General features: G+C 42.8%; 1 protein-coding gene across 11 annotated transcripts in view; it reads right to left on the reverse strand.

Moving 5' to 3' along the window:
• Positions 1 to 12,124, reverse strand: part of LOC132893007 (ERC protein 2) — a 684,550-nt gene that overhangs the window by 356,701 nt on the left and 315,725 nt on the right. The gene's annotated exons all lie outside the window — the stretch shown is intronic.

Genomic DNA, 12,124 nt, shown 5'->3' on the forward strand with positions numbered 1-12,124 from the left:
TCTCACCCACCCAATGATTCTGGGAACTGATTGGCCGGGGTTTAGAGGTTTAATAGAACATGTAGTAGTGGGTGGGTCCTGCAGTAACATGTCACAGGGGGATCCCAGTGTAGCATTGACTGGGGAAACTGTCTCAGAGCCATCTACATCAGCACCACATCAGGGCTATACGAGGAAGGAGGAGCAGCTTGCCCCTCCTCCCTCTCTCAGGGAATCCCTCGAGGATTTCCTATTAGAGCAGACGTGAGATGAGACTCTGCATCATGCTTTTGACCAAGTGAAAGTAATCAATGGTCAACCCTTCCACTCAAATGTGACATACTCCTTCCTGTACTTCGCAATTATTAATGACTGGCTGTATCAAGTGACACAGGACACTCAAACCGGTGAACAGATAACCCAGTTAATCCCAAAGAGCCATAGGGCACTCGCGTTCCATGCGGCTCACTTTAATCCGATGGCCAGACATTTAGGTCAGGATAAAACACTAGCCCAAATAATGGCCCAGTTCTATTGGCCAGGGATTCATGGGGATGTCCATCAGTGGTGTGCGGCATGCCACAAATGCCAATTAGTAAATCCAGTGGCCACCCCAAGAGCACCTTTGCACCCTCTCCCTCTAATCGAGACCCCCTTCAAAAGAATTGGCATGGATCTCGTTGGGCCATTAGATCAGTCAGCACGGGGATATCACTTTATTTTAGTCCTGGTGGACTATGCACTGTAATATCTGGAAGCGGTGCATCTCAGCTATATTTCAGCATGCAATATTATGGAGGCACTCTTCTGTGTCCTCTCCCGAGTTGGGATTCCCAAAGAAATCCTGATTGATCAAGGCACTACATTTATGTCATGAACACTTGGTGTGCTGTATGGGTTATTGGGAATTAAATCCATCTGCACCAGCGTCTATCACCCACAAACAGATGGTTTCATGGAACAATTCAATCATCTCATCTCATCTCATCTCATTATCTCTAGCCGCTTTATCCTTCTACAGGGTCGCAGGCAAGCTGGAGCCTATCCCAGCTGACTATGGGCGAAAGGCGGGGTACACCCTGGACAAGTCGCCAGGTCATCACAGGGCTGACACATAGACACAGACAACCATTCACACTCACATTCACACCTACGGTCAATTTAGAGTCACCAGTTAACCTAACCTGCATGTCTTTGGACTGTGGGGGAAACCGGAGCACCCAGAGGAAACCCACGCGGACACGGGGAGAACATGCAAACTCCACACAGAAAGGCCCTCGCCGGCCCCGGGGCTCGAACCCAGGACCTTCTTGCTGTGAGGCGACAGCGCTAACCACTACACCACCATGCCGCCACAATTCAATCAAATACTTAAAAATCTAATTCAGAAGTTTGTAAGCGAAGATGCACGTAATTGGGATAAATGGCTCAAGCCCCTGTTATTTGCAGTATGAGAGGTCCCGCAAGCCTCCACAGGATTTTCCTCATTCAAATTGTTATATAGGCATAAGCCTCATGGCATTTTGGATGTGCTTTGGGAAAATTGGGAGGAGGGACCTTCAACTAGTAAAAATGAAATTCAGTGCATTCTCAACCTGCCTGCAAAGCTCCACACCCTCACACACTTAACCCAGGAGAATTTATGGCAGGCACAAGAACATCAAGCCCAGCTGTACAACAGGGGCATGCACCTTAGAGGATTCACCCCAGCAGATAAAATGCTCATATTCTTGCCCACTTCAAGCTCAAAATTGGTTGCCAAGTGGCAAGGGCCCTTCAAGGTCACACAGCAAATCGGGGACGTCGACTATGAGGTGAGGTGAACACTACAAATATACCACCTCAACCTGCTAATACACTGGAATGAGGGGATCCCTGTGGCATTGGCATCAGTAGTTCTGGAGAAGGCAGAGCTGGGGCCAGAGTTAAAAACAAAAGTAACTACTCAAACTGCTCCAAACCCCTGTGGAGACCACCTCTCATCAGCCCAACTCACTGACGTTGCCAGGTTGCAAATGGAATTTTCTGACATGTTCTCACCCCTTCCCAGCTGCACCCACCACATAGAACACCACATTGAAATGCCCCCAGGGGTGGTGGTGCATAGCCACCCATACCGCTTGCCTGAACACAAAAAAAAGGTGGTTTGAGATGAACCAGCCAAAGGCATGCTCGAAATGGGCATAATCAAGGAGTCCCACAGTGACTGGAGCAGCCTGGTGGTCCTGGTTCCCAAGACCGACAGGTCGGTCCGGCTCTGTGTGGACATCAGAAAAGTCAGCACGGTGTCTAAATTCGATGCATACCCAATGCCTTTCATTGATGAGTTGCTCAATTGATTAGGCAATGCTCACTTTTATTCGACACTGGATTTGACAAAGGGATATGCCTTGATGCCTCTGTCCCTAGAGAAAACAGCCTTTTCCGCACTGGATGAGACCAATTTGTCATGCTTCCTTTCAGGTTATTTGGGGCTCCTGCTATGTTCCAGCGGCTCATGGATAAGATCCTCCACCTTCATGCTGCTTATGGTGCGGCCTACCTTGATGACATTATTATATATAGCAATGATTGACTGCAGCACCAAGAACACCTTAGGGCCATCCTCGAGTCACTGAGACATGTAGATCTCACAGCTAACTCAAAAAAGTGTGTGGTTGGGCAGGTGGAAGTACGGTATCTGGGTTTTCACTTGGGTCATGGGCAGCTGCGTCCCCAATTTGACAAGACTGCAGCAATTGCGGCCTGCCCGAGGCCCAAGACCCAAAAGGGGGTGAGACATTTCCTGTGGCTGGCTGGCTACTATTGCAGGTTCATACTTAATTATTTGGACATCACCAGCCCGCTGACTCATCTCACTAAAAAGGGACCACCAGATCCAGTGGATGGAGCAGTGCCAACAGGCCTTCACCAAGGTAAAAGCTGCACTGTGTGTGGGGGGCCACTTTGACACTCCCCTGACTTCTCTCTCCCTTTTATTTTACAGACAGACACACCAGGCAGAGGGCTGGAGGCTGTTCTGTCCCAGAAGGTGGAGGGCGAGGAACGTCCAGCACTATACATCAGTTACAAGCTCTTGATATGTGAAAGTAAGTACAGCACCATTGAGAAAGAATGCCTGGCCATCAAGTGGGTGGTCCTCACCCTCTGGTACTACCTGCTGGGGCACCCTTTCACCCTCTGTTTGGACCACACATCCCTCCAGTGGCTCCACCACATGAAGGATGCCAATGCATGGATCACCCATTGGTATCTCGACCTCCACCCATTCAAATTTGAGGTGGTCCACAGGCCAGGGCTGCAGATGGTGGTGACAGACTTCTTATCCCATCGGGAGGGTGAGTCCGCTGCAGGACAAGCATCAGTTTGTGAATGGAGGGCGGGGCCAGTGAAGGTGAGTGGCAAAGTCAGCACACCTGTTGTTGATTCATGTTGTGTCTGTGTGTGTTTTGTAGTGAGGATGGAAGGTAGAAAAGGGGGAGAGAGAGCGAAGAGAGAGGATCTCCCCTGACCAGAGCACATCTGTGTTGTGTGCATGTGTGTCTCAGAGTCAGAACCCCTAACTCAAAACCCCTCGCCCAGCTCATTGCTTTGTTACTGTAGGCTGCTGAAGCATTTCAAGGGTCAATGTTGCTGATTTCCCAAGTTTGACACAGAATTTGATGTTTGCTCTTTGCGTAAAATCATAAATGTGCACAAAAGAGTATATCCATCCATCCATCCATCCATCCATCCATCCATCATCTGTAGCCACTTATCCTGTGCAGGGTCGCAGGCAAGCTGGGGCCTATCCCAACTGACTATGCGTAGTGGATGTTCATTATGTCTAACTATTACAAATATTTTAAGTTCGTTTCTTAGACAAGGATATTTTTTAAGCTTGTTACCTCGTTAACAGTTTCGGCGAGAATCTCCCGCCTTCTTCAGAAACAGTTTCTGAAGAAGGCGGGAGATTCTCGCCGAAACTGTTAACGAGGTAACAAGCTTAAAAAATATCCTTGTCTAAGAAACGAACTTAAAATATTTCCAACTGACTATGGGTGAGAGGCAGGGTACACCCTGGACAAGTCGCCAAATCACCACAGGGCTAACACATACAGACAAACAACCATTCACACTCACACCTAAGGTCAATTTAGAGCCACCAATTAGCCTAACCTACATGTCTTTGGACTGTGGGGGAAACCAGAGCACCCAGAGGAAACCCATGCAGACACAGGGAGAACATGCAAACTCCACACAGAAAGGCTCTCATCAGCCACTGGGCTCGAACGCAGAACCTTCTTGCTGTGAGGCGACAGTGCGAACCACTACACCATTGTGCCACCCCAAAAGAGTATATATAAATAGACAATATGAATACAATTTAAATAATTCAATGAATATATAAATACAGACATAGCCATTTCATTCCAATGTCTGTGCTGGAAATCCAACACAAGCACACCTCATTTTAATTAATGGGGTACTGATGAGGTGAACAACCAGTGGTGGCTCCTAAATTTTTTTCAGGGGGGGCAATTTTCCCCCGTTATGTCTACACGGACCATAAATGTCCACAGGACTGAAGTAAATTGACCTACAGTAGGTAGCAAATCAATTGGCCGAACTTGTTTTTGCCTGGTAAATTCAGATATCAATATAGACTCTCTCTTCTCTCCACTAGGTGGCAACACTAAACAAGTTAAAGGTGGCAAACTAAGGTAGCCTAGTAAACTATACCCACCCGCCTAGCGGCCAAAAATATTTTTGCCTACGAGTGGCAAATATTCACATTTAGTCTGGCTTGCCAGGCTAAAACTAAGGAAGATTCATTGTGAAGCCTTCAAAGCAAAACATTTGGAATCACAATCAATTAATATTACATTACTCATTTATTTTCTCATATTATTCCAGTATTCTATAATAAGTAGACACAAATTCTTAATTATAAACATATTCTAATTTCTTCAATTCTAAAGAATGCAATTAAAGTGGCTGGATATAAATCCAAAACAAGTGTTTAAGTTTTGAAAAAGATGAAGAAAAGCATAACCATCAAACAAATATGTGCAGCTTAATTATGTGTTTTTTATATGGAATTGCACCATTTTAACAACAAATAATTCTAAATAAATTCTGCAGTTTTTTTTTCCCAAGAATTCCTCCAGAAAGCCATGCCTTAAAAGGAAATTTAAAGTATTGCAAGCATGTCAATGAACACAAAAGGCTTTAGTTATTTAGCTATATACACACAAGGTTACACAAGGTTTTGTAGTCAGTGCAACTTGGCTTAACAAGTTGGAAAAAAGGTAAGGTGCTGCTGGCTCCAATGAACACATACTGTACAATATATAAAAACTGAAAATATGCTTAATTTACACCAAGTCAGAGAGAACTTGAGGCTACTGAAATATTCCAAGCATGGCAATGTTAAACTGCCATTGGTAAAACAAAAACATGGCAATGTTAAACTGCCATTGGTAACACACACACACACACACACACACACACACACACACACACAAAAAAAAAAAAAAAAAAACAACTTTTGCCTAGTAAATTCAAATATCAGATATCACTGTACCGTCTGCTGTGCTACTTCCAGGGTGGAAGAGAACACAAGGGTAGCAAAAAAAGAGCATTGACTACATCACAGCCAGCTAGACAAGTTTTCCAGTGGTACCAGTTCTTGTTAAAACCTCTTGAGTAGGTCTTCTCTCCCTTCGTAGACACTTGCTTGATGTTTAAATTCGGTCTAGGAGGTCCTAGCTGTTTGATTGCCGTTTTCTCCTCATTGGTACGACAACTAAAGGGAACTTCTTTCAGAGCCGCTATCGTATTGTTGCACTCAACACTCGCCATCTTCTTCATAGAATGTTCACACATTTCCAGTGCAAGTTGCGTTTTCCAGCCCAAAATTATGTTCAAAACCCGCAAAAATGCACTTAAAATTGCCCAATCTGGCAACACTTGCGCAGCGCAACAGGCGTATGACGTAAGCACGCTGCTTGTGCGAGCACATAAAACCTAATAGAAAATGCATTGGGAGCATGATTTTCGAAAAAAACGTACGTACCATTAGTGTCAATGGGAGATTTTGGGGCAAATCTGAACCTGACAGAAATCGCCCCAAAAGGGCGTGGCTACACCAGGCGCGACCTTAGCCTGATTGGACAATGACATTACTGTTGCCGTGGTAGTAGGAGTAGATAAAAAAAAAAATCTCCCTCCCTGTTTGGGAGTGCGTCGCCCAAATCGCCCCTATTAACGAGCCGCCAGTGTGAACAACTAAACCAAATTTTATTTAACAAGGAAAAGTATAAAAACCCACTGCTGTGGTCATCAATATCCTCTTGAACAGGACCAGTTTGGATGGCAAAATCAGTGCTAGGAGTACCTTAAATTTAACTGGAACACAAAAATATATATTCATCATGCCAAAACAGTTAAAAAGAAAAGTTTTGAGTGAGAAAAAGAAGGATTCAATTCTGGCTTTACTGGCAGAGGGGTACAGTGAGTGTCAGGTTGCTTCCCTCCTCAAAATTTCAAAGAAGGCAGTTCATAACAACAAGGTCAAGCAGCAGACATTGAAGACAACAAAGTTACAGACTAGCAGAGGGCAAAAATGACTCTCCACTGACAGGGATGATTGCCATCTCCTTCGAATGTCACTCAACAACGGTTGAATGACATAAAGTGACCTACAAAAAAAATGGCAAATGACAGCTGGAGATAAGTGAACAGCAAGGAAGGTTCAAAAATGGCTCCTCCAGGTGGGTCTGAAGTCATGCAAAGCTAAAAAAAAAAAAAGCTTCATCAATGAGAAGCAAAGAAGAGTCAGGCTGAGGTTTGCTAAAGACCGTAAGGCTTGAACTGCAGACCACTGGAGTATAGGTTATCTTCTCCGATGAGTCAAATTTTCAGCTTCTCCCATCACCTGGTTATCTAATGGTTACAGAGCCTTGGAGAGGCCTACAAGTTACAGTGTCTTACACCCACTGTGAAATTTGTTGGAGGATTGGTGATGATCTGGGGATGCTTCAGCAAGGCTGGAATGGGGCAGATTTTTGTTTGTGAAGGACACATGTACAAGGTTATCATGGAAGAAAACTTGCTTCCTTCTTTTCTGACAATGTTCCCTTACTCTGATGATTAGGTTTTCCAGCAAGACAATGTTCCATGCAACAATTCTGGAGTTAAGCCAGCCAGGTCAATCAAGGTATGTATGGAGGACCACAAGATCAAGACCCTGTGTCACAGCCAGCCCAATCTTCAGACCTGGACCCCATTGAAAACATCTGTAATGTGATCAAGAGGAAGATGGATGGTCACAAGCCATCAAACAAAGCTGAGCTGATTGAATTTTTGTGCTAGGAGTGGCATAAAGTCACCCAAGAGCAATGTGAAAGACTGGTGGAGAGCATACCAAGATGTATGAAAGCTGTGATTAAATGTCAGGGTTATTCCACTAAATACTGACTTCTGAACTCATCCTAAGTTCAAGCATTAGTATTGTGTTGTTTAAAATTAAATATGACCTTGATTTCTATGCATTATTCAAGGTCTGAAAACACTTCATCTTTTTTTTGACCACTTGTCAATTTCTGCAATTAAATGCTCTAAGTGACAATATTTTTAGTTGAATTTGGGTGAAATGCCAGAAATATAAGTTAGGATATAAGTTAGGAACCCTTAGCTATACAAAGAACCTATTCAAGAGCCCTTGAAGAAAGATTTTCTATGAGTGTTCTATCCCAGCTGCTTGATTTTTTTTTGTGTGTTTTCTAGCTTGAATGCATTCTTCTAATTGCACTTATACTATAAAACTATAAAACACATATTCCCAAGTAATTTAAACATTCTCCAAATATGTGTGCTATGTAAACAAAATGATTATATGCACATTCATTTGTTACTGAACTGTTGAAGCCTGTTAATACTGTAATTAAAGCTTTAAAATGCGGATGTTGTTTATGTGATTTTGATTATTGCAGAAAAAGACAAGTGGGACACTCCTTGAAGCTGTCTGTGGCACAGAGTCAAAATGCAATAAGATATAATTTTCCTGGAATGATATGTGTGCATATAAAAGAAAACATTCTCGTAAATTTCGCCGCTTTGCAAGATTGCCCCGGCATGTTCCCTGGAACAATAAAGAGTCTGCTCTAGCAAAAGGGGGATGTTCACTAAAGGATGGTTCTATAAATCACAATCATTTATTTCCCTCTCTCATTCTCTTTCACTAAGAACAAAGCATTGGCAGTTTTTGCTCAGGAGCCTGTGTACTGTACACAGGTGGGATCCTGAGGGTACAGCATTTACTTTTTATTGTTGATGTTAACACTTTAAATATAGGTTACACTGGTCATATTACAATAGTTGCAGTGCAGATATAAAATTCTACAATTTTCTTTAGCTCAATAAAAAATAATTACAAACTATGTTCGCATATAAACACATGCATGAAACGGAGAAATAGCTGGGAACCTATAATGAATAACACACATCAGGTCATGCAAATAAAGGAAAATAATGGTGGTGTGATATTGCCCAATGTGAAGTTAAGTTACTCCTGCCACCCCAAAGTGGATTATTTTCCTCACAGTACATCTTAAAGTGTCTTATTCCTTTTTAAGTTATTAATGAATGACGTAGCATTATTTTTCACCATTTATAGTTACATTTAATGTTAGGAAATGACTGCAAGACAAGTCATCAGTGCATTGCACTGTATACATTCATCCTCACTTATGTTGATTCCCACTCCCAGTTATGTCGGGAACAAGATTTTATCCCAAAACGACTGAACTCGATCATCCCAAGTGTGGGAATTCTTTAAATAGAGAGCTAATAAAACAGTTCTCTGCATGCTGTGTACTATGAACTTTGTGCACATTAATTGTGTTGCTGTGGTAGGCCATTTCAGTTTTACAAAGCACATATAGCACCATTTCATAAGGTCTCTTTTTAAAGAATTTACACACTTTGGATGGTCAGGTTTGGTCTTTTAGGCATTTCATTTCATTTTCAGCATGCCCAGGAGTGGGAGCCAGCATAATTGGAAATGAACGTATATAGTGTGACGCATTGACACATTCCACACAAATAGACTTATTTATATAGTCTACATAATCGATTACATTGCCACATCATTGCAGCCCTGGTGTATATACACATTTATCATTAGCCTTAGGTTATGTTGAGCATCTGCTCTCCAAGCAGCTGAGCAGTTATTATAGAAAAATGTAAGTTACATTCAAACCTACTATTAGAGCTGCTGTTACAGAAAATTAATCCACATATTCTGAGTGGAGAATTCAACAGCTTTCTGATATAAATAGTTGTAATTGTGGCAGTTATGGACTTCAGATCAATGTCTTATGGTTCCTGAAAACCCACTGCTAGCCTAAATTCCTGAGTAGTCCAGAAACTCTCAGAAAAAAGTAGTTATTGTCTTTGTTGAGAATTACTTTCCTTTCACAGTGGCACATTTGTGCATTATCTACTATTTCTAGTTCTGAAAACTATAGGCTTTCCTAAACAGAAATTAACTTATTTCAGTCTCAATTAAAATTTCAATAAGAACTAGAAGGGCACTTTGGTAGAGTGCATACCTCCACCAAGTCAAATGTTATCAACATCAAAATCAAATCACTTAAACCTAGGATAATATTGATGCTGTACACCAAATTTCATCAAAATTCATTCACTAATTTTTTTTTTTTTGAGTTATGTAGTGAACAGTCAAAAAAATAATAATCCTGGATCCACATACATATCCGGATTTGCATTAAAATCTCATCTCATCTCATTATCTCTAGCCGCTTTATCCTTCTACAGGGTCGCAGGCAAGCTGGAGCCTATCCCAGCTGACTATGGGCGAAAGGCGGGGTACACCCTGGACAAGTCGCCAGGTCATCACAGGGCTGACACATAGACACAGACAACCATTCACACTCACATTCACACCTACGGTCAATTTAGAGTCACCAGTTAACCTAACCTGCATGTCTTTGGACTGTGGGGGAAACCGGAGCACCCAGAGGAAACCCACGCGGACACGGGGAGAACATGCAAACTCCACACAGAAGGGCCCTCGCCGGCCCCGGGGCTCGAACCCAGGACCTTCTTGCTGTGAGGCGACAGCGCTAACCACTACACCACCGTGCCGCCCTGCATTAAAATCTATTAAATTGTTTCTTGGCCCATGGCCCACCTTGCCCACCTTTCCTCAAAATTTAATCAAAATCCATGTCCTCAAAATTTAATCAAAACACGAGTTCAGAGTAGCCTCCAAACATGGCCGCTCCAGACTACAATCCCCAAGAATTACAGCACCCTCTATCACCTGACTCTTAATTACATCACCTGTCTCCCATTCATCAGTAATCACCTTGCCTATATATACAGTGGGGCAAAAAAGTATTTAGTCAGTCACCAATTGTGCGAGTTCTCCCACTTAGAAAGATGAGAGAGGCCTGTAATTTTCATCATAGGTACACTTCAACTATGAGAGACAGATTGGGGGGAAAGAATCCAGGAAATCACATTGTAGGATTTTTAATGAATTAATTGGTAAATTCCTCAGTAAAATAAGTATTTGGTCACCTACAAACAAGCAAGATTTCTGGCTCTCACAGACCTGTAACTTCTTCTTTAAGAGGCTCCTCTGTCCTCCACTCGTTACCTGTATTAATGGCACCTGTTTGAACTCATTATCAGTATAAAAGACACCTGTCCACAACCTCAAACAGTCACACTCCAAACTCCACTATGGCCAAGACCAAAGAGCTGTCAAAGGACACCAGAAACAAAATTGTAGACTTGCACCAGGCTGGGAAAACTGAATCTGCAATAGGTAAGCAGCTTGGTGTGAAGAAATCAACTGTGGGAGCAATTATTAGAAAATGGAAGACATACAAGACCACTGATAATCTCCCTCGATCTGGGGCTCCACACAAGATCTCACCCCGTGGGGTCAAAATGATCACAAGAACAGTGAGCAAAAATCCCAGAACCACACGGGGGGACCTAGTGAATGACCTGCAGAGAGCTGGGACCAAAGTAACAAAGGCTACCATCAGTAACACACTACGCCGCCAGGGACTTAAATCCTGCAGTGCCAGACGTGTCCCCCTGCTTAAGCCAGTACATGTCCAGGCCCGTCTGAAGTTTGCTAGAGAGCATTTGGATGATTCAGAAGAGGATTGGGAGAATGTCATATGGTCAGATGAAACCAAAATAGAACTTTTTGGTAAAAACTCAACTTGTGTTTGGAGGAGAAAGAATGCTGAGTTGCATCCAAAAAACACCATACCTACTGTGAAGCATGGGGGTGGAAACATCATGCTTTGGGGCTGTTTTTCTGCAAAGGGACCAGGACGATTGATCCATGTAAAGGAAAGAATGAATGGGGCCATGTATCGTGAGATTTTGAGTGAAAACCTCCTTCCATCAGGAAGGGCATTGAAGATGAAATGTGGCTGGGTCTTTCAGCATGACAATGATCCCAAACACACCGCCCAGGCAACAAAGGAGTGGCTTCGTAAGAAGCATTTCAAGGTCCTGGAGTGGCCTAGCCAGTCTCCAGATCTCAACCCCATAGAAAATCTTTGGAGGGAGTTGAAAGTCCGTGTTGCCCAGCGACAGCCCCAAAGCATCACTGCTCTAGAGGAGATCTGCATGGAGGAATGGGCCAAAATACCAGCAAGTGTGTGAAAACCTTGTGAAGACTTACAGAAAACATTTGACCTCTGTCATTGCCAACAAAGGGTATATAACAAAGTATTGAGAGGAACTTTTGTTATTGACCAAATACTTATTTTCCACCATAATTTGCAAATAAATTCTTTAAAAATCAGACAATGTGATTTTCTGGATTTTTTTTTCTCATTTTGTCTCTCATAGTTGAGGTATACCTATGATGAAAATTACAGGCCTCTTTCATCTTTTTAAGTGGGAGAACTTGCACAATTGGTGACTGACTAAATACTTTTTTGCCCCACTGTACTCAGCTCTCACAGACTGTCAGTGCAAAGTATTGCTTAGTGTTCCGTGCCTAACTTTACCAAGCTGTTTGATTTTTGCCTGACTTTCCGTGTTTGAGTTTAATCTCGACTTCATCTTATTATTTTCCCTACGTTGCTCTGTTTGCTGATCGATC

Source organism: Neoarius graeffei, chromosome 10, assembly GCF_027579695.1.
Source record: "Neoarius graeffei isolate fNeoGra1 chromosome 10, fNeoGra1.pri, whole genome shotgun sequence".
In the NCBI taxonomy this organism is placed as follows: domain Eukaryota; kingdom Metazoa; phylum Chordata; class Actinopteri; order Siluriformes; family Ariidae; genus Neoarius; species Neoarius graeffei.